The sequence below is a fragment of the Crocuta crocuta genome, unplaced genomic scaffold, assembly GCF_008692635.1.
Source record: "Crocuta crocuta isolate KB4526 unplaced genomic scaffold, BGI_CrCroc_1.0 scaffold427, whole genome shotgun sequence".
Lineage (NCBI taxonomy): Eukaryota > Metazoa > Chordata > Mammalia > Carnivora > Hyaenidae > Crocuta > Crocuta crocuta.
The window spans coordinates 2,415,037-2,435,058 of NW_027533273.1; the positions used below are offsets into that span (position 1 = coordinate 2,415,037).

At 41.0% G+C, this 20,022-nt stretch overlaps 1 protein-coding gene and 1 pseudogene across 1 annotated transcript in view; one reads left to right on the top strand and one right to left on the bottom strand.

Moving 5' to 3' along the window:
• TMEM163 (transmembrane protein 163) overlaps positions 1-20,022 on the top strand; it is a 245,389-nt gene that overhangs the window by 153,367 nt on the left and 72,000 nt on the right. The window lies entirely within an intron of this gene.
• Positions 4,009-5,240, bottom strand: LOC144218034 (sorting nexin-16 pseudogene; annotated as a pseudogene).

Genomic DNA, 20,022 nt, shown 5'->3' on the forward strand with positions numbered 1-20,022 from the left:
TTTCTGAGAGAGAGAGAGAGAGAGAGAGAGAAGGGCAGCATGAGCAGGGGAGGGTCAGAGAGAGAGGGAGACATAGAATCAGAAGCAGGCTCCAGGTTCTGAGCTAGCTGTCAGCACAGAGCCCTACGTGGGGCTTGAACCCACGAACTGTGAGATCATGACCTGAGCCAAAGTCGGACACTTAGCTGACTGAGCCACTCAGGTGCCCCAAGAAATGCCCTTTCTTAGCAATTTGCTGCAACCCAGATTTAATTGGAGGGAGAAGAAGAGTGGTATGGATCCAGATGAATTGAGAGTTATACAAAGATAGGACTGAAAATGCAGTCCTGAGCTTGGGTTCTAACTCTGGAAGGTGGGGAAATGGGTGGCTGCTGGCTAAACACAGATCAACTGCTAGAGCAGTCAAGGGGCAGGATGCCATGCCCAGGAGCAGCTGTCACGTCTCAGTCCCTTGGCAAATGGCTGCCGTGACAAGCCCCACGGCCCTCCTGTGTCTCCAAGGCCTTGCAAATGGAGTTCATTTATTTTGGCTGCAGCCTGGACTTCTTGCGCGCTCTTTGAAGCGTTGCTTGTTTCAGGCCAAGCTGGCAGCTGGGTAGGGCCTGCTGGATCCTGGGCCGAGGGCTCTGTGGCTTTGCTCTCAAGGAACAGGAACACATCTTTGTCCATGGCTGTGGCCTCCCCTTTGGCACCCACTGAATGGAACAAGGCATTTGTTGAGTGGAGAGGTTTCTGTCCCCAAGGACATCAGGGCCCAACACCGTGCATGGGTCCCTTCACCTTGAGGATGGTCACCGTTTGGAAACCTGGGCCTGGAAGTCCCCGGATTTGTCATTCCTCCACCTTCTGCTCTGCTCCCCGTGCTTTGTGGTGAGCAGACTTAATTCAGGAACCTTCCTTGAAGTGGGGAGGTTTAAGATAGACCAGTGAGAACCGGTTCTTTCTCTTTTTGTGACCACTTTTGGCAGCAGAAGTTTTCAGCAGGCTCTTTGCCTTCTCTGCGTGGTCCTGTTTTCAGAGGACAGGTCTGTGGGCTTGGATTCTCCACAGTCATCTTTGAAGTTTCAGGGTCAGAGTTTTTCATGGCATGTTTCTTCTCCCTTTGGTCTCCTGAGCTCTTCCTCTGTGTTAGCTGTTAAACATGGAAATTCAGTTTAACTGTGTGTAGTACTTGCCATTGACTACTGACGAACACCAACTATTGGTGCTGGTTATGGCTTGATGGCTACTTTCTTCTTTATTACATCATGCGTTTTCTGAAAAAGATTTTATAAGGTACATATGCTATTTTAGTAATCCTATCAGAGATACTTTTTCCTTTTGGAGGAATAAAAAAAGCAAGCCAGTCTGGGAACAAGGAATAAAACTCTCACTCATTTCCTCTATGTTTATACTGCCGTCCTATGATTATCCTACTGGGCACTATTGTACTCAACATGAACACCACCGGGTGCTTTTACATATGATTACTTGTCTTCTGAAGAGACCTACAACAGTGTATGCAGCCTTCCTTAGGCAGGGATGGCTATGAAATTGCACCAAACAGAATTTTGGTAATTTTTTTTCCTCTCCATCTCCTGCCTTTCTCTAAATGGTTGCACCCTTTGAATTTTCAGTCAGCCTGGGTTTTACCAGCATCTCCCTGTATTCACCCTACTCATGTCACTAAGTAGAAGGCATCTAGAGGAGTATTTGAGTTGTTTGTTTGTCTACCTCATAAAATTGTTTTGAGAAATAAATGAGATAATACAGGTAAGTTGCCTGGCACGGTGTTTGACAAATACTAGGTATCTTATAAATGGGGGTTATTTTTAACAGCTGGTTTTCCAGGAAAAACAGAGATTAAGTTTGTTTTTCTTGTAAATGTTTATTTATTTTGGGAGAGAGAGAAAGAGAGCGAGCGAGTGAGCAGGGAAGGAGAGAAAGAACCTTAAGCAGGCTCTATGCTCAGCATAGAGCCTGTTGTGGCACTTGATCTCATGACCTTCGGATCATGATCTGAGCCAAAACCAAGAGTCAGACATTCAATTGACTGAGCAACCCAGGTGCCCCAAGCATGTTTTTATTTTATTTTATTTTATTTTTTCTGCTTGAATTATGTTCAGTTTTTTTATTAACATTGGTTACATTTGAAGTGCACTGCACCTATTCACAAAGACTTAAAATTATCAGTAATATGAAGTATAAACTTAAAAAAAATCATAAACTCCTTCCACGTCTGTGGGATGCAGCAGTTAAGTATAATTAAATTTACAATATTTGTAAGGGGTAGAGAGAACATTGAAATTGAAGGGGAAAATAGTATTCAACATCTAAACAACATAGCTACTGCTGTACTGAAAAAATAATTTATTAAATGAATATAATACTGGGAATAAAATGCATCACAAAAGTAAACAAAAGTAAATTCTAAATATAAACAGTGGCTATCAACAAGGGTTTTTCTTTACTCATCCAAACTTTACATACAATGTTCTTAAAGGCCAGATTTTGAAAACGTATGGTTCACTTTAAAACAGACATGTATATAGCACTAAAATGTCTAAAATGCAAAGATCATTTTATTAGACTAAAAATATTAATTTAAATGATTGTTCTTTTTAAGCCTTTATAGGCCTAGAATATTTTGAAATGAATAGATAGCTTATTATATTCTATCTCCCAAGATAGTAAACACATTTCTAATATACCTTGTGGAAAATATTCTGACACAAAACATACCTGTACATTTTGACAAAGGCTTTTTAAAATTTTTGGTACTTTGGTAAGAAGCAGACTCCTTTTTAGATCAAAAGTTGACAATTGCCAATTGATCTCTTAGTCTACTTAAGTAGAATTTTAGACATTTTAGTATGTACATCAAGATACTGATAAACTTTTAGATATTGAGGAAAACAAAATTGGAGATGGTTATTCTTTTTCTCCAGTAAGTTTCTGTCAGCTTTTAGAAAGCACATGCAGTTCAAAAAACCGACTGGAATTTCAGAATGCTCACAGTGCTTATTAACAGCAATATGCAAAGCAGTGGAAATATAAAAGTGAAATAGTGAAGGCACTACATAATTTTTTCCTAACTCTACTTACTAAAGAAATTCACCAATTGAACTTGGCACAGAAGAGTTTAATTATTATAAAGTGCATCACTTGGCTAAATATATTAAAAGGAAAATCAGCTTTAATACATTATATAGCAACATATTCACATATACAGAGATAAAAATGCAATCCCAGGAGTCAACATAGTTAGGAACTTTATAGTATATATGGCTTTTTATTTTGTGTTTCTTTGTAGAACTCCCTATTTGCTTAGAATCAATATTTTCAAAAGAGTATATGTTGATTAGCAAAAAGAGGTAGTATTCTGAAAGAGGCAAACTCACTGATTCTACAGGTAGTGATTTAAGATGATGATTATGTGGAAAATCAGTACAACATATTATAATAAACTAGGACACTTATAATATTCTGATACTGAGTTACTTTTTAAAATCAAGGCTATTTTATCACTTTAGTTATGTTATTATATGTTACTATAGCTCTTTCAAATAGTTTTCCTTTGGTATTAGAAAGTTTTCTTCTTTTTAAATAGCAATAACATTGCAACAGGCAATTTTTATTTACAGATGGTAAATATGTCAACATTTAAAACTTAATTCATCTTTACCACTGATTTAAACCACTAATGAAAATATATCATGTCAGAGATACAAAGAAGTATATATCAATCAGATAGCAACATGCATTTAATGTCCATTTAACTGATATAATTGGCAAGTATAACACACACACGCACAAGTTTGGAGCAATATATTGGCAAAACGCCAAAATAATTTATGCACATTATTTAAGGATTTAGTTTTGATAACAGAATTCTAACTAGATTTTTTTTAGTCTATTAAATACAAAGGTTGGATAAAAGACAGTTTAAAGCAGCAATGAATACATTTCCTATCCCAATAACTTAAAAAAACTTCTCTTTATGTAAACTTTATACACGTGCAATCTTAGTTTTCTATAAATGCTTCAGTCTTTTTTATTTTTAACTATCATTCGATTCTAAATTTGCTGAAACATATAAATGTAAGTAACTGCTCATTGTGTATCAGTCGTCTTCTGCATTGTATGCCACTTCTGCTACTTCTATGTCTGATACAGAATTTTCAGGTTCACTACAACTTAAGCAGGGCTTATCATCAGCTCTAGATTCTTCATGTACAACATCTCTATCAACCTCAAGTGCAGAGGACTCCACCTTTGGGGCATGTCTGCCTTCTGTTCCTGACATGTGCAGAGAATATTCAGGTTCTAAAGACAATGTTCTAATTCTGTTCTCTAGAGTATCTATATGAAGTTGCTTCTCACTGAGGAGTTTCTTCAGTGATTCCACTTCTTTTTGTTTTTCAAGTAGTTCTTTTTGAAAACGGTAGTTTGTCTCTTCTAAAGTTTCACAGAAAGCCCTGCTTTCTTCTAGGCTATCAAATGGACCTGGTGGATCATCCAGACAAATTCTCTCACTGCAAGGCAGTTAGCAACGTCCTTGTGAGCCACTAAATTTTGAAGAAACGCTTGTAATCCTAATTGTCTATCTTCTAAAAAGTCGGCATTGTAGTTATCTTTGAACCAGCATTTTGGTGGAAGTGCTAATCGAAAGCCTGGAAATATCTCTCTTAATTTATCATTAAGCCTAGAAAAGTCAGTGTATCTTCTAAAAACTACCCAGCTTTCTTCTGGGGTTTTCTTTACTAGTATTTTATATATGGTAAATTTAGCTCTTTCTTCCATCACCTCATAACCCAGTATAGTAGGTGTAGAAGGTCTATCTTCCAAAGGTGCTATTTCAGGATTTTGTTCTTCACTTTCTCTTGGTCTAGTGGAATACTCAATGGAAGAATCTGCACCTGTAAATTTGGTCCTAATGAGGGGGCTGCTACAGACAGATGAAGTACTTTCCATTTGGTCAGGTACACTTGTCTGTTTAAAATTACCCATATTTGAGTCCTCTAACTGGCCTTTGGAAGAGTTTGAGCTTGTTGAGATACTCCCAAAAGAAGAACTTCTTTGGCTTCTGTTCGTTGTAAAACTGGAAGCAGAGCTCCCTACGGGCATGAGAACTGGGACATAAGGAGTTGCCATCTTCTTTTAGCCTTTGCAAGAAACCTATACACTGATGAGTCCAAACAGTTAGAGAAAAACTAATATGAAATCCATTATTTTCTTCTTAGGAATTCACTACCTCAGCCCCCTCCACGATCCCGTAGAGCGTGCTTCCCTGTGACGGTTAAATCCGACCCTCGCCCCAAGCATGTTTTTAAAAAATAATGTTATTAAAATATAATTCACACAGCATGCAGCTCATGCATTTAAAGTGTACAAGTCAGTGGTTTTAATACATTCATAGCACTATGCATCTGTCACCACAGTTTGATCAAAACATTTTCATCGCCATGAAAAGAGGCCCCACTCCTTTTAGCTTCCCCTACTCCTTCCAACTTGCCTTCCCCTCTGCCTCCTAGTGCTAGGAAATCACTGATCTGTTGATCTGTATAGTTTAGCCCAATCCTGACCTTTCGTATAAGTGGATTCATACATGATGTGATCTTTGTGGCTCTACATATTTTCTTCCTTCCTTTAGGCTTTCATTTGGCATAATGTTTCTAGCCTTCCTCCACATTGTAGCATGTATCAGTATTTTCTTTCTTTTTATTGCTGTATCATATTCCATTATCTGGATGTCCCACATTTGGTTTATCCATTCATCAGTTGATGGACACTTAGGTTGTTTCATTTTGGGCTATTATGAATAATGCTGCTATAAACATTTGTGTACAAGTGTTTGTATGGAAATAATGTTCTTATTTCTTCTGGCTTTGTACCTAGGAGTACAAATTGCTGGCTCTGTGATAACTATAATTGACATTTGAAGAGTTTTCAAACTTTTCCAAAGTAGCTGCACCATTTTAAGTTGCCGTCAGCAGTGTACAAGGGTTCCAATTTGTCCACCTTCTCCTCAGCACCTGTTATTGTCTGCTTCTTTGATTCTAGCCATCCTGGTGGGTATGAGTAGTGTCTTACTGTGGTTTTCCTTTATACTTGAAGGTTCTTATGCATTTGAAAAGCCACTATACTTTTCCCTTGTTTGTTTCTTCCTCTTGATCCCCATAGACTCTCTAGAAGCTATGTTACCCCTGCTAGTAAAGTAGTTCGTCTAGAGGAAGCATCCTTCAAGTGCCCCATCACCCCATTGATAATGTTCTTCTGGCCTCCTTGAGGCTCTGCAGAGTCTGCTTTATGGCCTTATAGGCTGAGGTTTCGTTTTAATGGCACAAAGACAGGGGACTCAGATTAATTAGGCTTATAGAACTGATGTATAAAAACAGGATGCCAGTTTATTAGTGGATGCATACTATGGCCCTCATAAGAATCTTGTCTGGGTATCCATGTGGTTTTCTTAATTTTCCTCCCTGGTGAGAGAAATCCTATCAGCATTTGCTAGCAATGGAAGATTTCTTTTCTTTTTGTTTCTTTTCATTTCTTTTCATTTTTTTCCCTTTTCCCTTTCCCTTTTTTTATTGCTTATTTTCAGAGCACCTGTAGGCCGTAAACATAGAGCTGTGGGTTTTATGGTCTGGTAAGGAGCCAAGTGGTTTTTGTAGAATTCTTGTTCTGATGATAGGTTTTGATCTAGATGTTAAACTTTTAGACCAGTCTTAACTACTCATTTTCTTGCTATGCTTTGGAAACTGTGCTAAGTACTTTCTCTGATTTGTCTCATTTAATCATCAGAACAATCCTATGAGATACAGGTGTCACTACCCTAATTTTATAGATGAGGAAGTGGATACAGAGAGGTGCAGTGACTTGCCCAGAGTTGTAGAGCTGGGATTAATGCTGGTGATTTGCGTCAACCCCTGTGGGACCCCAAAGCCTGGTGTTGCCTTCATTTCATGGTGGTACTGTGTTAGTCCTGCTCAGGTGAGAAGCCCCAAGGATTCACTGTGTGCTGATGACAGGTGTGACCGTGGTCTCAGAAGTAAGAAGACTCAGGGGAATACAGCTGTGAACAGCTCCAAACTTTTGCCCCAACTTGAGATGCAAAAAAAAAAAAAAAAAATCCATTTTAAGTCAATTTCTGCTAAACATGGTGTTACTATCCTTTGCTTTCATTTCCTTATCTTTTAGGTTAAGATTAAGACTACTGTCTTAACTGCCTAGGGGGAGGTAGCAGGAAAAGAACCAAAAGAGAACATGTTTTGAAGAATTGAAAAGGATGTGTGTGTCTGTGTGTACACACATACATATATCTGTGGTATATAGTAGGTAAATATTAAATTTTGTGTATAAAAGTCATATATATTAAATACAATTAAAAACTTAAATTCTTAAAAAAAAACTTTATTTTATTGTAATAAAAACTCCGACTGTAATATCCACCCTGAGGGAATGCTTGAGTGTACATATACAACATTGTTACTATGGGCACAGTGTGGTCCAGCTGATCTCTCGAACTTGCTCATCTTGTACGACTGAAAACTTACGCCTGTTCGTAGGGTGGCTGCCTGTTTATTCCTTCCTGTTAACTCAGACTATTCAACACAGGCCACCAGAGGGGAAATACCCCAGGAGGACTTGAGTGTTGGGCAGGGAGGTTGTTCTGAGCTTTAAATGGGAGGGTTAAACGCCTGCTCTTAGTAGCTTTCCTAGGCGACAGCGAGGCCATGTGGAGTTGTCGTGTGTCTCTATTTGCTGTTGTCTTTGTTGCTAAAAAGTAATTGTTTCGTGTGAGGCTTAGCACCCAATAGAATTTGTTCCTTGGCATTTTCAGCCAAGAAATCTCTGCCTTTTCCTACGCATGTGTTTTCAGTGAGAAAACCTGTGCAAAAGACAGGTCAGTGGTGTGGGAAGTACCCTAAAAACAAGCAGTACACTGACCTTACCTGCTCTTAAAGCTCAGATTCTCCCTCTCTCCCAAGATGACTAAGGTGGAGATCATGGGAACACTAGGTCATCATAGGTGCAATTCTTCCAGAATATTAAGGCATGTGCTGGCATGTGAAATTGAATATCCCTAAAAAATAGCAGCAATATGGAGCTCCCGGGTGGCTTCGTTGGTTGAGCATCCGACTTGATTTCAGCTCAGGCCATTATCTCACAGTTCATGGGTCCGAGCCCCGCATCAAGATCTGCACTGACACTGAAGAGCCTGCTTGGGATTCCCTCTCTCTCTACCCCTCTTCAGTGCATGTGTTCTTGATTTCTCTCTTTTTCTGTCTCTAAAAATAAATAAATGAATAAATGTTAAAAGAATAGCGATATGAAGAATTGTTTGAGAAGTCCTTTCTGAGAGAACAGATGGAAGTTTGAAAAAATGACATATTTAGGCCCCTGTATCTCGATACCTTCTTTTACTCCTGTTTTGAGCAAGCTGTTTTGCTGGCTCCAGTTAAGACCAACCTGCCTAGATACCTGCTCTTCCTCAGGGTTCATTTGCCCATTTGGATTGACAACTCAAGAAAGGTGGTCACAGAGAAACTTCCTTTCCTGCCTTTCCCAAGCAGGATTCACGGTTAAATATATCTTGATGGACTTGCCTGAAATAACAATCTAAACTTCATCCTTATTTTGAATTCTCCAGGTAATCTGCCATTTCTGAGTGGGGAATGATGATCTAGGCCTCCAGTATGTGGTCAGATAGGTGCTCTGTCATGGTGGTATGCATTTTGTTTCATATGTGAGAAGGTGAAATGTATTTTGAAAAAGTCCGGTTGTACCGATCAGATTCCTATCAGGAGATGCGTTATCAAACACCCAACAATGAGTTACAGAGAGCCCACAGTGTGCCAAGTACTTCCTGAGGCCCCAGGAAATAAGAAACCCTCTGGCTCCTGCTCTCCTGGGCCTGAAAGGAGAAGATGGACGATAATGTAATTGCAGAGACAAGTGAGAGCTGTGAAGAGAATCTTCCAGGCCGATATAACCGAGATTGTGGGGAGGGATCCTCTGAAGTGGGGATGGTGGGAAGGAGCCTGGAGAAAAGTCATCCCTGGGCGGACTGGTTGGTGCAAACAAAGGCTTGAGGGTGGGAACCAGGTTGTTGTGTCTGGAGGGATGAAAAAATAGGTTCCGTAGCTGGACCCCATTAGTGAGGGGCCACAGAGAGCTGATGTTTTGAGGCAGCCGGGACTCGGGGACCCTCAGGGGGGATTTTGATTATATGAGCAGTGGGAAGCCATGGGCAAGTCATTAAGCCGGAGGTGAAGTGATCTGATTACGTAATTAATGTCAGGGAGCTCAGGTGGTTGGTCACAAGGGAATTCTGCCATTCTTGTTAATAGAGGAGGCCCTATGTCATTTCTTTAAAAATGAAAATATTTTTATTCATGTCACTGACTGTGATTGCGGTGCGTATTTGTGGAACAATACATTTAAAATAACAAAATTTAAAGTGGACGTTTTCTTTATTTCATAGCCTCATCGTTTCCTCCCTCCCCTATGAAAGTCAATCACAATGAATGGTTTGGTGTGTGTGCTTCCAGAATATTTTGTGTGTAAATAAAACATAGTACACACCTATATACTTTATCCACACACATGTATAAATGTAAATAACAATAGGATTGTCTTTGTTGACAGTGTTTTTGGAACCTGTTTTTTTCCCTCCTAATACAAAACCAAGGACATTTAAAAATCTGCTAGTATTTCTCACTCATTCTTTGTAATAACTTCATGGAGTTCTGCTGCTGGCTGTAGCATAATTTATTTTGCAGTGTTGTATTAGGAGATCTGAGTTGTTTCAGCTTTGGCTATTTTAAGCTGTGCTGCTGTTACCGCTTCTGCCTGAATCTACTCATGCCTCTTTGTGTGTTTCTCTATTCCCTGTGTTTGAAACATGGGGTACTTTCTTCTGTAATAAGAGAAAACTAAACTATGAGTTTAACAGGCCTGTAGTGCCTCCTAGTCCAATCTGTATTCCGAACGAGGATGAAAGCTGCTCTGTTGGCAAGAGTGTGCCTTACACGGCAGACCTGTCGGTCCCCAAGTATGGTGGAGTTGTTGCTTGCCACTGACCTGTAATCTTGGTTGTTCACGGGATGGGTGGTCACTGTGATTGGAACTGCTGCCCGCCACAAAGTCACAGGGGAATGAGGGACACACGCGGGGAACGGGAAGCTCACCGCCTTTACATGCACGTCAAGCCAGCATATTCCCCAAGCGCCTGTCACTGTGTGGGCTCAGCTGCAGGTCTGCATGAGATTGCTTTCTCAAATATCATGAGTAACTAAAGCCCAGAACAGGCTTACAAACAATAGACTATGCAAAGCTGGGTCTGCCCTTTGCATAATTAACTTGCGATTCCGCATTTCCAGCAGTGTGATTGTTGGAGGCAGTGGCAAGCATGGTTGGGACCAAATACACATTTCCTTATTATTGAATCGGCGCTTTGCAAATATCACATCTTATTAAAAGCAAAGGAGCTGTGGGAGGAGGGTTTCTCTGCTGAAGGGTTTGGGAGACAGAAATGACTTTAGAGTTATTTTCTGCATGTGTTGTTACGCCCGATCTCTGTGGCAGTCCAGGAAGCCTGGCCTTATTGAATGTTTGGGGAGGAATTGCATGGCGCTTGAGACTTGCTGTGTGTTGTTTGGACCTGAGGCTCAGGTCTTCCTCACCTTACTGTGGTCAGTCTCTGTCCACTGTCTCTTTCCACCTGTTCCAGGCAGGGGAAGTGAGCATCTCATGAGAAACTCTTTGGGGATAGGTTCAGCATATTAGCCAACATATGTATCCCCCACTTATGAAAGGGGGATTTTGGGGGCGCCTGGGTGGCTTAGTCGGTTAAGTGTCCGACTTTCGCTTAGGTCATGATCTCCCGGTTCGTGGGTTCGGGCCCCGCATCGGGCTCTGTGCTGACTGCCAGCTCGGAGCCTGGAGCCTGTTTCGGTCTGTGACTCCCTCTCTCCCTGACCCTCCCCTGCTCATGCTGTCTCTCTCTCTCTCTCTCCTAGAAATAAATTTAAAAAATTAAAAAAAAAAGGGATTTTGATGGCAAAGCAGAACAAATGTAAATGTCCTTACCCCCTGTTCTGCATCAAACCAGATTGTGATAGAAGCTGATAAAAGTTGTTGGAGTTCAGGCCAGAAAGAGTCCAGGCATAGTTGAGGAAATATAGAAAAGTATGTAAATCAGTTTCTCTTTGCATTTTAAGCTTTCTAATATTTGATTGACTAATTTCAAAGGAAGTGTGTGTGTGTGTGTGTGTGTGTGTGTGTGTAAAATTTTATTGTGGGAGAAAATCTATTTGCACATTAGCTACTTTCCAGAAATAATTACTTTGATTTATTCTGCTCCCCACCCATCACAGTGGGGGGCCCAGGTTATTAGATTTAGTTCTAAAGATGGCATATGTTACTGAGTTTAACACCTTAAACTAGTAATTCGGGGCTTTTTTCCGAAGGCATAAAAGTGATTTGGGTAGATTTATTGAGGAAGACGTTTGGGGATTTCACTGGGCCCATTACATGTTGGGAAGTCCATCTTTTTTCTCCTAACTGCCTCTTTAAAGAGCAAAGTCAGAGGGTGTCCATGGTGAAGTTTTTCCTTAGATGTCTAAAGAAATGCGAACTTTTGCAGGATGAACTTGAAAGGGGAAGGTGGCTGCCCCTCCTCTGGCCCCCTACAAATTTCTTATTTTCGGTTTGGGACTCAAATGAGGATATGGAGCTTTCTAACCTGCATAATTAAAATTTTCCCGTGAAGTCCTGGACTAGTCTCTAGATTGAATGTGGCCTTGGGGCCCTAGGGCACTCCGTTTCCCCTGCCCTCTGTAGAAATCTTCCCTGTTGGGGCACCTCGGTGGCTCAGTCTGTTAAGTATCTGTTCTGAACTCGGTCTCGGGTCATGATCTCACATTTCATGAGTTAGAGTGCCATGTCGGGCTCCACACCGACAATGTGGAGCCTGCTTGGGATTATCTCTCTTCCCCTCCATTGCTTGTGCCCTCTTTATCTCTCAAAATAAATAAATAAACTTAAAAAAAGAAAGAAAAAGAAAAACTCTCCCTGTTGCATTGTTGTTACAACCTGGGTGGTGGCCAATCAGCCCTAGGTTGGAAAGCCATAACTTTGTTTTTTATGATTTTTGAAAGCCAAGTAGGAAAAAAATCTGAGTAACAGTTAATGATTTTACATTAATACATATTCATTATTTGAAAATTTTTGTAATGTTTATTTCTGAGAAGAGAGAGACAGAGTGTGAGCAGCGAGGGGCAGAGAGAGACGGAGACACAGAATGTGAAGTAGGCTCCAGATTCTGGCCTGTCAGCACAGAGCCAGATGTAGGGCTTGAACTCACCAACCACGACGAGTTCATGATCTGAGCTGAAATCGGATGCTTAACTGCAGGTTTAAGTGCATTTTTACAAAACTGAGTTAAAATTAAGTGTTTTGTTGTGCATCCTACTTTTTCCCACACTAACTTCCTAGAGTATGCCCATTTCTCTGTCATTAAAATATCTTGACAGACTTCATTTTAAGTAAGTGTCTGTTAATATTGCATCTTCTGGATGTGCCATTATTAACCATTCTCCTTTCATTTAACACTTGTTCAGTTTTTCTTCATTATAACACAGCAGTGAAGAACCTTGTATGGTCTTGCATGTGTATAATTACTGTTTAGGAAGAAAATCCCTTGGGATGGGATTGCTAGTCAGAGGTGTAATCCGTATTATTAAATTGTCCTCTGAGAAGTTGATGACAATTTATGTTCCAACTAATAAGTGGCTATTTTCATTAAAAATTTGTTTGAAGTAAGAGGCAAAGGGATGTACATTACAGCTCTGTTACTTTTTTTCTTTAAATGACCCTAGAGACCTCAGTCCAAATTGATTGTGTCTGACTAATCAAAATTTCTGGAAAAGTTGTGCTAAGCTAGGACTGTAGTTCACCTAACTGTAACTTAATTTCTCTGTCTTGTTCATGAGAATGTTATGACAAACTTTTGCCAGATGGCTTCATAAAATCAAAATGTACAAGCCAAGGCAATATCCTGGTTTACTAGGCCAGTAAAGCCATCTATAAAGGAAACTAAGTTGGGCCAGTGTGATTTATTCTTGGTGAACCTTGATTAGTTGGATGAAATCTTTTCATTTTGGAATGTTTGTAATCTAATAAATCTGTTGAATTAAGTCATCAAGAGTTTGAAGTCAAGCTCTTACTAATCTTTAATTTCTAAGATCTATTTAAAAATATTGAAACCTGTTTCTAGACTTTAAGGATTGTTTCTTTCTCGCCCTGATTCTTTTTCAAAGACTCCTGACAGATTCTCCACAATGACATTGAATGATCTTTTGTATTTGGATTAATGGATTTTGGGACCTGGATCTTGTTAGAGACCAGGGGTTTCTACGCACGTCTCCCCTATTCCATTTCTGTGTCCTCTTAAGCAATTTTATTTTCTGTGCCTTGCCTGGATGGAAGGCCGGGAGAAAGAAATGAAGAGAAAGTGGTGCTTTTTTGGCTTTTCTTTGTCTTCTAACATGGACCATTTTTCTCGAATGGTAGCCTACCTGAGAATTTTGCTCTGAATGGCACTTGAAAAGGTTTTCTGTTTTTGCCTTAAATATCAAAAAGATGTTTTTCAAAGCTCAGCCTATTTTGGACCTATGTCCTACAGAGACTTTTGCACTATTCTTTTGATTGTGACTTTGACTAAGTTGACTATTTTCTTAAATCTCACTTCATCTGAGTTTCCCACGCTGTCATGATGATTTATTTATGATCATCCTTTCTTTCAGTCTTGACATTTTCCAAGCTGGTGTTCATAGTTTGAACTGGGACTAGAATGAGTCCTGAGGTTAGGAGAGGTAACAGTGGTAACCTTGGACACTGGAGGAGCAGGAACAGGAAGGCCTCTCAGATGGTGGTCTCACTGCCACCTACTTCTCTGGAAATTATAGAGTCCTTATACTCTGAAAACTTCCTTTCATACATGGTCCTCCCCTTCACCCCCCAGCCTCAAGCTATACTAGAGTAGGACTGGGGACTCTGGGACTTTTTTTTGGCAATATCCTTTGCAAGTATTAAGAATTTGTTGTGTGACTCTCTGGAGCATTCTCTGTGATTTCTCTGAAGTCTTTCTGAAGCTTCTTGACAAGCTTTTGAAAGTTCTTTCCCCTTCCTTTTTTCCTCCCTCCTCCTTCCCTCCCTCCTTGTCTATCTCTGTCTTTCTGTGTAGTGCATGTATATATATACACATACACAGTTGCTCACACACATATAAACATGCACACGTATATGTAGACACACATATGCACATGCATACATGCCAGTATAGAGATTTGTGGAGGAGCCAGGGGAATTGAGAATGAGGGAACAGAAATGGGGTGATGATGAATTAATTACTAAGAAGGTGAGATTTTTTTCCTAGTTATCGCCAATACAGACAGTGCCTGACTTATGATCTTTGGACTTTATAATGGCGGGAAAGGAATCCTCATTCAGTAGAAACCATACTTTGAATTGTGAATTTGGACCTTTTCCTGGGCTAGAAATATGTACTACGATGCTCTCTCATGATGCTGGGCAGTGGGTTTCCAGTCAACCATGTGATCACAAGAACAAACCACCGATAACAGTCAAAAGCACCCTGTACTAATATAGCAGTTCTGGCTTTCACATTCAGTACATTATTCAGTAAGTTACATGTATAGCCTTTAGTAAGTTACCTGAGCTAGTCAACATGTTACTGTAAAATGGGCTTTACATTACATGATCTTGGCCAACTGTAGGCTAGTGTAAGTGTTCTGAGCATTCTTAAACTAGGCAATGATGTTCAATAGGCTAGATGTATTCAATGCATTTTCCACTTAAGAAATTTTCAACTTCTAATGTGTTAACATGACATAACCCCATTGTAAGTCAAGGAAGATCTGTAGTCATGTCTGAAAAATAGTCCATGATTGGAAAGGAGATGAGGAACACAGGAAGTAGACTTACTGGAGTTAGTTACTTGCTAGAAAACTCGTTATTTGCTGCTGCTTACCACTATGAGACAGCAGGGTGCTGTGGGCATACTGGTAGAAACAGATTAAATATCCCATCATCCAAGGTCTAAGCCCTGACTCCTGAATTAGGTCTGTGTCTACCAGTATGCCCATGGCACCTTGCTGTCTCATAGTGGTATTTTATATAAGCTTTTATTATTAGCTTTCCCAGTGAAAATTTGATTGGGGTTGCTAAAAGACAGGGCACAGAAGATGAGTCTTAACCATGTCCTTCTTAAAATAAATAGTAATGGCCCAATTAGGACAAAGCCTGACATAGAATTTTAGAAATGGTAACATTTAGAATTGATTTCCTAAAGGACCTAACAGCTCACTGTATTGCTGGAGTGTTTTCAGTGCCATGTGTAAAGTAATGTTCACTCTGGTTTTAGATACAGCAATTTTATTAACTGCATAAAGGCTCATGTCAGGCAGTCGATTTGTCTAGCATAGTCGTACAGTAGATCTTAATTAAGCTCCTCTCTGAGAGATGGTTGACATGGCTAGTTTACTTAAAATATTTTATAAAGCGGATGGTTTTATGAAATTCTGTCGTTAGGCTAAATGATCCCTATAGTGTTCCTTTTTCTTTGATTAAACCACAGAAAAATGCCTTTCTTTCTCCTTACTGACATCAGAGAAGATAGTGTTAAATGTGAAGAATGAAAGTAGCCACGGTGTTTGACCAATTGTAGGCTGAGCAAATCCAACTTTGAAACCGTGACTGGAACCATGGTTGATTGGAAGCAGTCACACTTGGGGGTATCCCAGCCCTGGCCCAAACCATCTCTCCAGTGTTTTCTCTTCAGGAATCCTTTCCTCTAGCCTCGTGGATGAATTTGTCGTGCTGCATGCAGGCCTGTGGCATTCCTACCTTCTTGTTCTCATGAAGTTCTCCTTCCTGTTGGCTCAAACCCTCCTTACCTTAACCTTAGTGCCCTGAAAGACACACCCTCCTCTGGGAAGCCTTTCTGGATTCCACACACAGTCTCCTGGTCTGAAAGGCTGATTGGAGGAGAAGCCCCGTGAGGACCAGCCAGGTACCAGGGCAGGCTCTCTGCAGGGTTTTGCAGGTTGTGCCCACCTTGCTCTCTGGTGTGTTGGGGAGGAATAGGGGGCAAATTTGGTTTCAATGTGTCTTTCCCTAAATATAGACTTGGAGGTCAAAGCTTCTTTGAGTGGTTCCAAACTGTGTACATGTGTACCTTTAACCCAGAGGTCAGTCTGAAAAACAGACCATCTATTCTATTGGGCATACCTTCATACAATATTTAAGGGGCCACAACAAAGGAAACAAAGGTCCTCATGATGCTTCTCAGTGATTGAGTTTTGTAATGAGTGGAAGAACACAGTGATACTCAAAATGATCAGAAAGTGCTAGGTGCCTGAGGGTGTCTTATTTACTGCAGTGCTGCTCAGACTCAGGATCCCAGGATCCCGGGAGGATCCTGAGCACACACTGTTGGGCCCATCCCAGAGTGTCTGATCAGGAGGGATGGAATAAAGTCAAGCATTTGCATTTTTAACTAGTTACCAGGTGGTGTCCAGGGACCACACTTTGAGTAGCACTCATTTAGTGTATTTGAAGATAGTGGTTCTTACATTGCTACACATTAGAATCATATGAGGAGCGTTTAAAATGCTTGATGTTCATCAGGCTATCCAGGTAATTTCAGCGAGCATGCAACTTGGACAACCATTGTTCTGAGTGTATCTCAAATTTAATGCACTTAGAAATCACTCCGGGACGTTGAAATGCAGATTCTGGTTCAGGGGATCTGGAGAAGGACTTGAGTGTCCCAAGTGAGGTCAATATGGCTGGTCTATGGCCATGCTTGGGTTATGAGGCTCTAAAATACCGGAGTAGAACAACGTGTCTCAGCCTTAGCTCTATTGACATGTTGAGCTGGGTAATTATTTGCTGCAGGGCTGTTCCGTGCACCCCTGGCCTCTACTCACTAGGTACTTCTTGAACCGTCCTTCTGCTTGTGACAACCAAATATGTCTCCAGACAGTGCCAAATATCTCCCAGGGGTGGTGGTGGGATAGATACCTCCCCTGGGTGAAAATCAGTGGAGTAACATGACTTACTGAAGCTAGACTCCAGGGTCCTTCCCCCTTCTTCACATTTCTCTGTTAATGGAAGCTTTATTCCTTTGAATATGGGAAGAAACACTTATTCATAAAGATCCTAAGTGCCTGGAAGAGACTGGAGTAATTCATACCCAGATGAGGTACATATCTGCTCCTTTGCCTAAGGCAGAAGAAGGTGGCAGGATAGCAATGAAATAGTAGATGTCTGGGAAGTTGGGGGGTTTGAAATGGGGCACAGAAGAGCCCTAGTAATTTTCTCAATAATGGGTTTTGAAAGACGTTAGTAATGGCTTTATTTCTAAGAGAGATTTTGCTTGTCCCCATTTGCAATGATCTCTTGAGTTAAAAAAAAAATTGAATGCCACACCTCAGCTCCTTTCCGTTAAATGAAGTTTTTGGCATGTGACCTTTTAACAAGTCCATGAATAATTCTCTTAATTGACTGGCTGGTGATGTTTTTATTCTGTGATGTGGTAGTAGTTCAGTGACAGCACACACGCTCCAGCCCCCACCTCCACACCCACCGACAAGCTATTAAGTCAGTGAGGGGTGCAAATTGCAGATGTCTTTCACGATTTTGAGTTGGAAGCCTTTTTACACAAAGCATGTTAATGGTTAATAAAATTACTGTGTACACATGTGTCAGTCTTTATCCACAGACCCTAATTCTCTAATTTGGCTGAACCACCTCTGGCATTAATGGGGCAGATTGAATGTCGAATTGTGATTACCCAGGGCCTCATTATATAAGCTCTGTGAGGGGCAGTGTCATTCTTTTCCATCTGTCAGGAAGCCAATGGGCTGGTAATTGGGAAGGCAGTGGGCATTGCAAGGGCTGCTCAGAGCCACATAGCATTTCTCGTTTAACATGTATGGAATCCGATATTTCCTTCCCTTTTGTTTAAAAAAAAAAAATCAGTGGGCAGGTTACTTTAACTCAAAATTATTGGGCAGAGAAATTAGAGCAAAATAGGGTACTTACAGCAGTAGGGCAGATTGTAATGAGCCTTAGATAAGCCAGTAGAATATTACGGTGGGAATAATAAATGACTTTCCTTTTTATTGTTCCCATAATCATTTGCCCCATGTGGCTGACAACCTGTCCCTACAAGACTACTTCTGTTGGCAAAATAACAGTCACGGTTGATGAAGTCTCTGTTAGATCTGAGGCCCCCAAACAAGCACAGTAGATTATCTATAAATGCGCCCCCATTGCAGGACTTTTTGGGGAGCAAGTTATCCAATCCATGGATCCACAAAGCCCCAACATGCTGGCCTTCAGACACTGGTAGTGCCAGAATAGTTTAAGAGACCAACCTGCATGGTGACACTCCTTTTTTCTCACTTGAGCTAGCTTCCCCAAATAAAGGGGTGCTAATTCAAATATTTTCTTCTCTCTGGCCATTTGAGCCAACATCTTTCTTTGCTTTGTTTTGTTTTGTTTTCTCCTCAGGGGACTTGGGTGTTGGGCTTTATCCGCAGAGTCGGGCTCTGCCTTCTGTAGGAAGGCAGAGGAAGGCAGAGGAAGTAGGAAAAATAGCCCCAGTGACCAGCCCCAGTAAGATGCTCAAACAAAGCCCATCAAAGGACAGTATGGTTCTCAGAAGTTTTTCTTTCCAGGAATTTTCCGAGGATCTGAGGTGTGGCCATGGCATTTAAGGTATAATACAGGCTTCAGATCATGCTTTAGGGAAAGAGAGATGCAGAATGAGACGAGAAGCAGGATGCTCGATAGCTGTAGGATGCTAGGTGGCCATGGTATGGGCTTCTAGTGATACAGACAGAGGAGACCCACAGCCCAGTTTGGCAGCCTAAGCACACTCCTTAAATCCTTTGAACCTTGTTTCCTCAACTGCTCCAGGTGGTCGATAATGTCTGTCTTAAGGAGAATTGTGAAGAGTGAATGGGGGTAGTATAGACAAAGCCTCTCCCCAGTGCCTACCACTTAGTTGGTGTTGTTCATCATGCAGGGCTCAGACTCACTGGTCCAAAGGAGCAGCTCTGTCATCTGACATGTTTCCAGTGTTGGGATTACTGGTGCACTCTTCATACATGAAGTTTATGGTCCCCCTTTGTGCACAGAGGTTATGGTGGTTTTGTGTGAACTCATCAGTGCTCTTCCAAAACTATTCTTCATCTGCCTAGCCTGTGCTACCCAATTTGGTTCTCCTGGCTCTGTGAATGGGCCCCCGTTGATGAAATTAGGAACCTGATCTCCATTCTCTGGGCACATTCTAAAAGAATGCCACACTCTATAAAGGACATAGAGTAGAGTTCACATGCTGGCAGGTCATGGCATGGTTGGTATGGTTAACATTTTGGACCAGATAATTCTTTGTTGTATGAGGCTATCCTGTGTATAGTAGGATGATTATCAGCATCCCCGGGCTCTAGCCACTAGATGTGAATAGCACCCCTGTCCCAAGTTACTTCAGTAGAAAATGTCTCTAAATAAACATTGTTAATATTCTCTTATCCACTGGGGTACAAAATCACTCTGGTTGAGAACTACTAACTTGCTGCTGCCTTAGAACAAAAGGCCTCTGGCATCTTTATAAAATACCTGGAGAGCTTTGTAAAAATAAACACAAGTGGGGCCCCTTGATGGCTCATTCGGTTAAGCCAACTTAAGCGTCCAACTTTGACTCAGGTCATAAACTCATGTTTTGTGAGTTCGAGCCCCATGTTGGGCTCTGTGCTGACAGCTCAGAACCTGGAGCCTGCTTCAGATTCTGTGTCTCCCTCTCTTTCTGCCCTTCCCCTGCTCACACTCTGTCTCTCTTTCAAAACCAAATAAAGATTAAAAAAATAGAAAAAACATAAAGCAATGGAAAATAACAATGCTTGCCTAGACCCTACTACAGACTATAGGGTCAGAAATTTCAAGGTG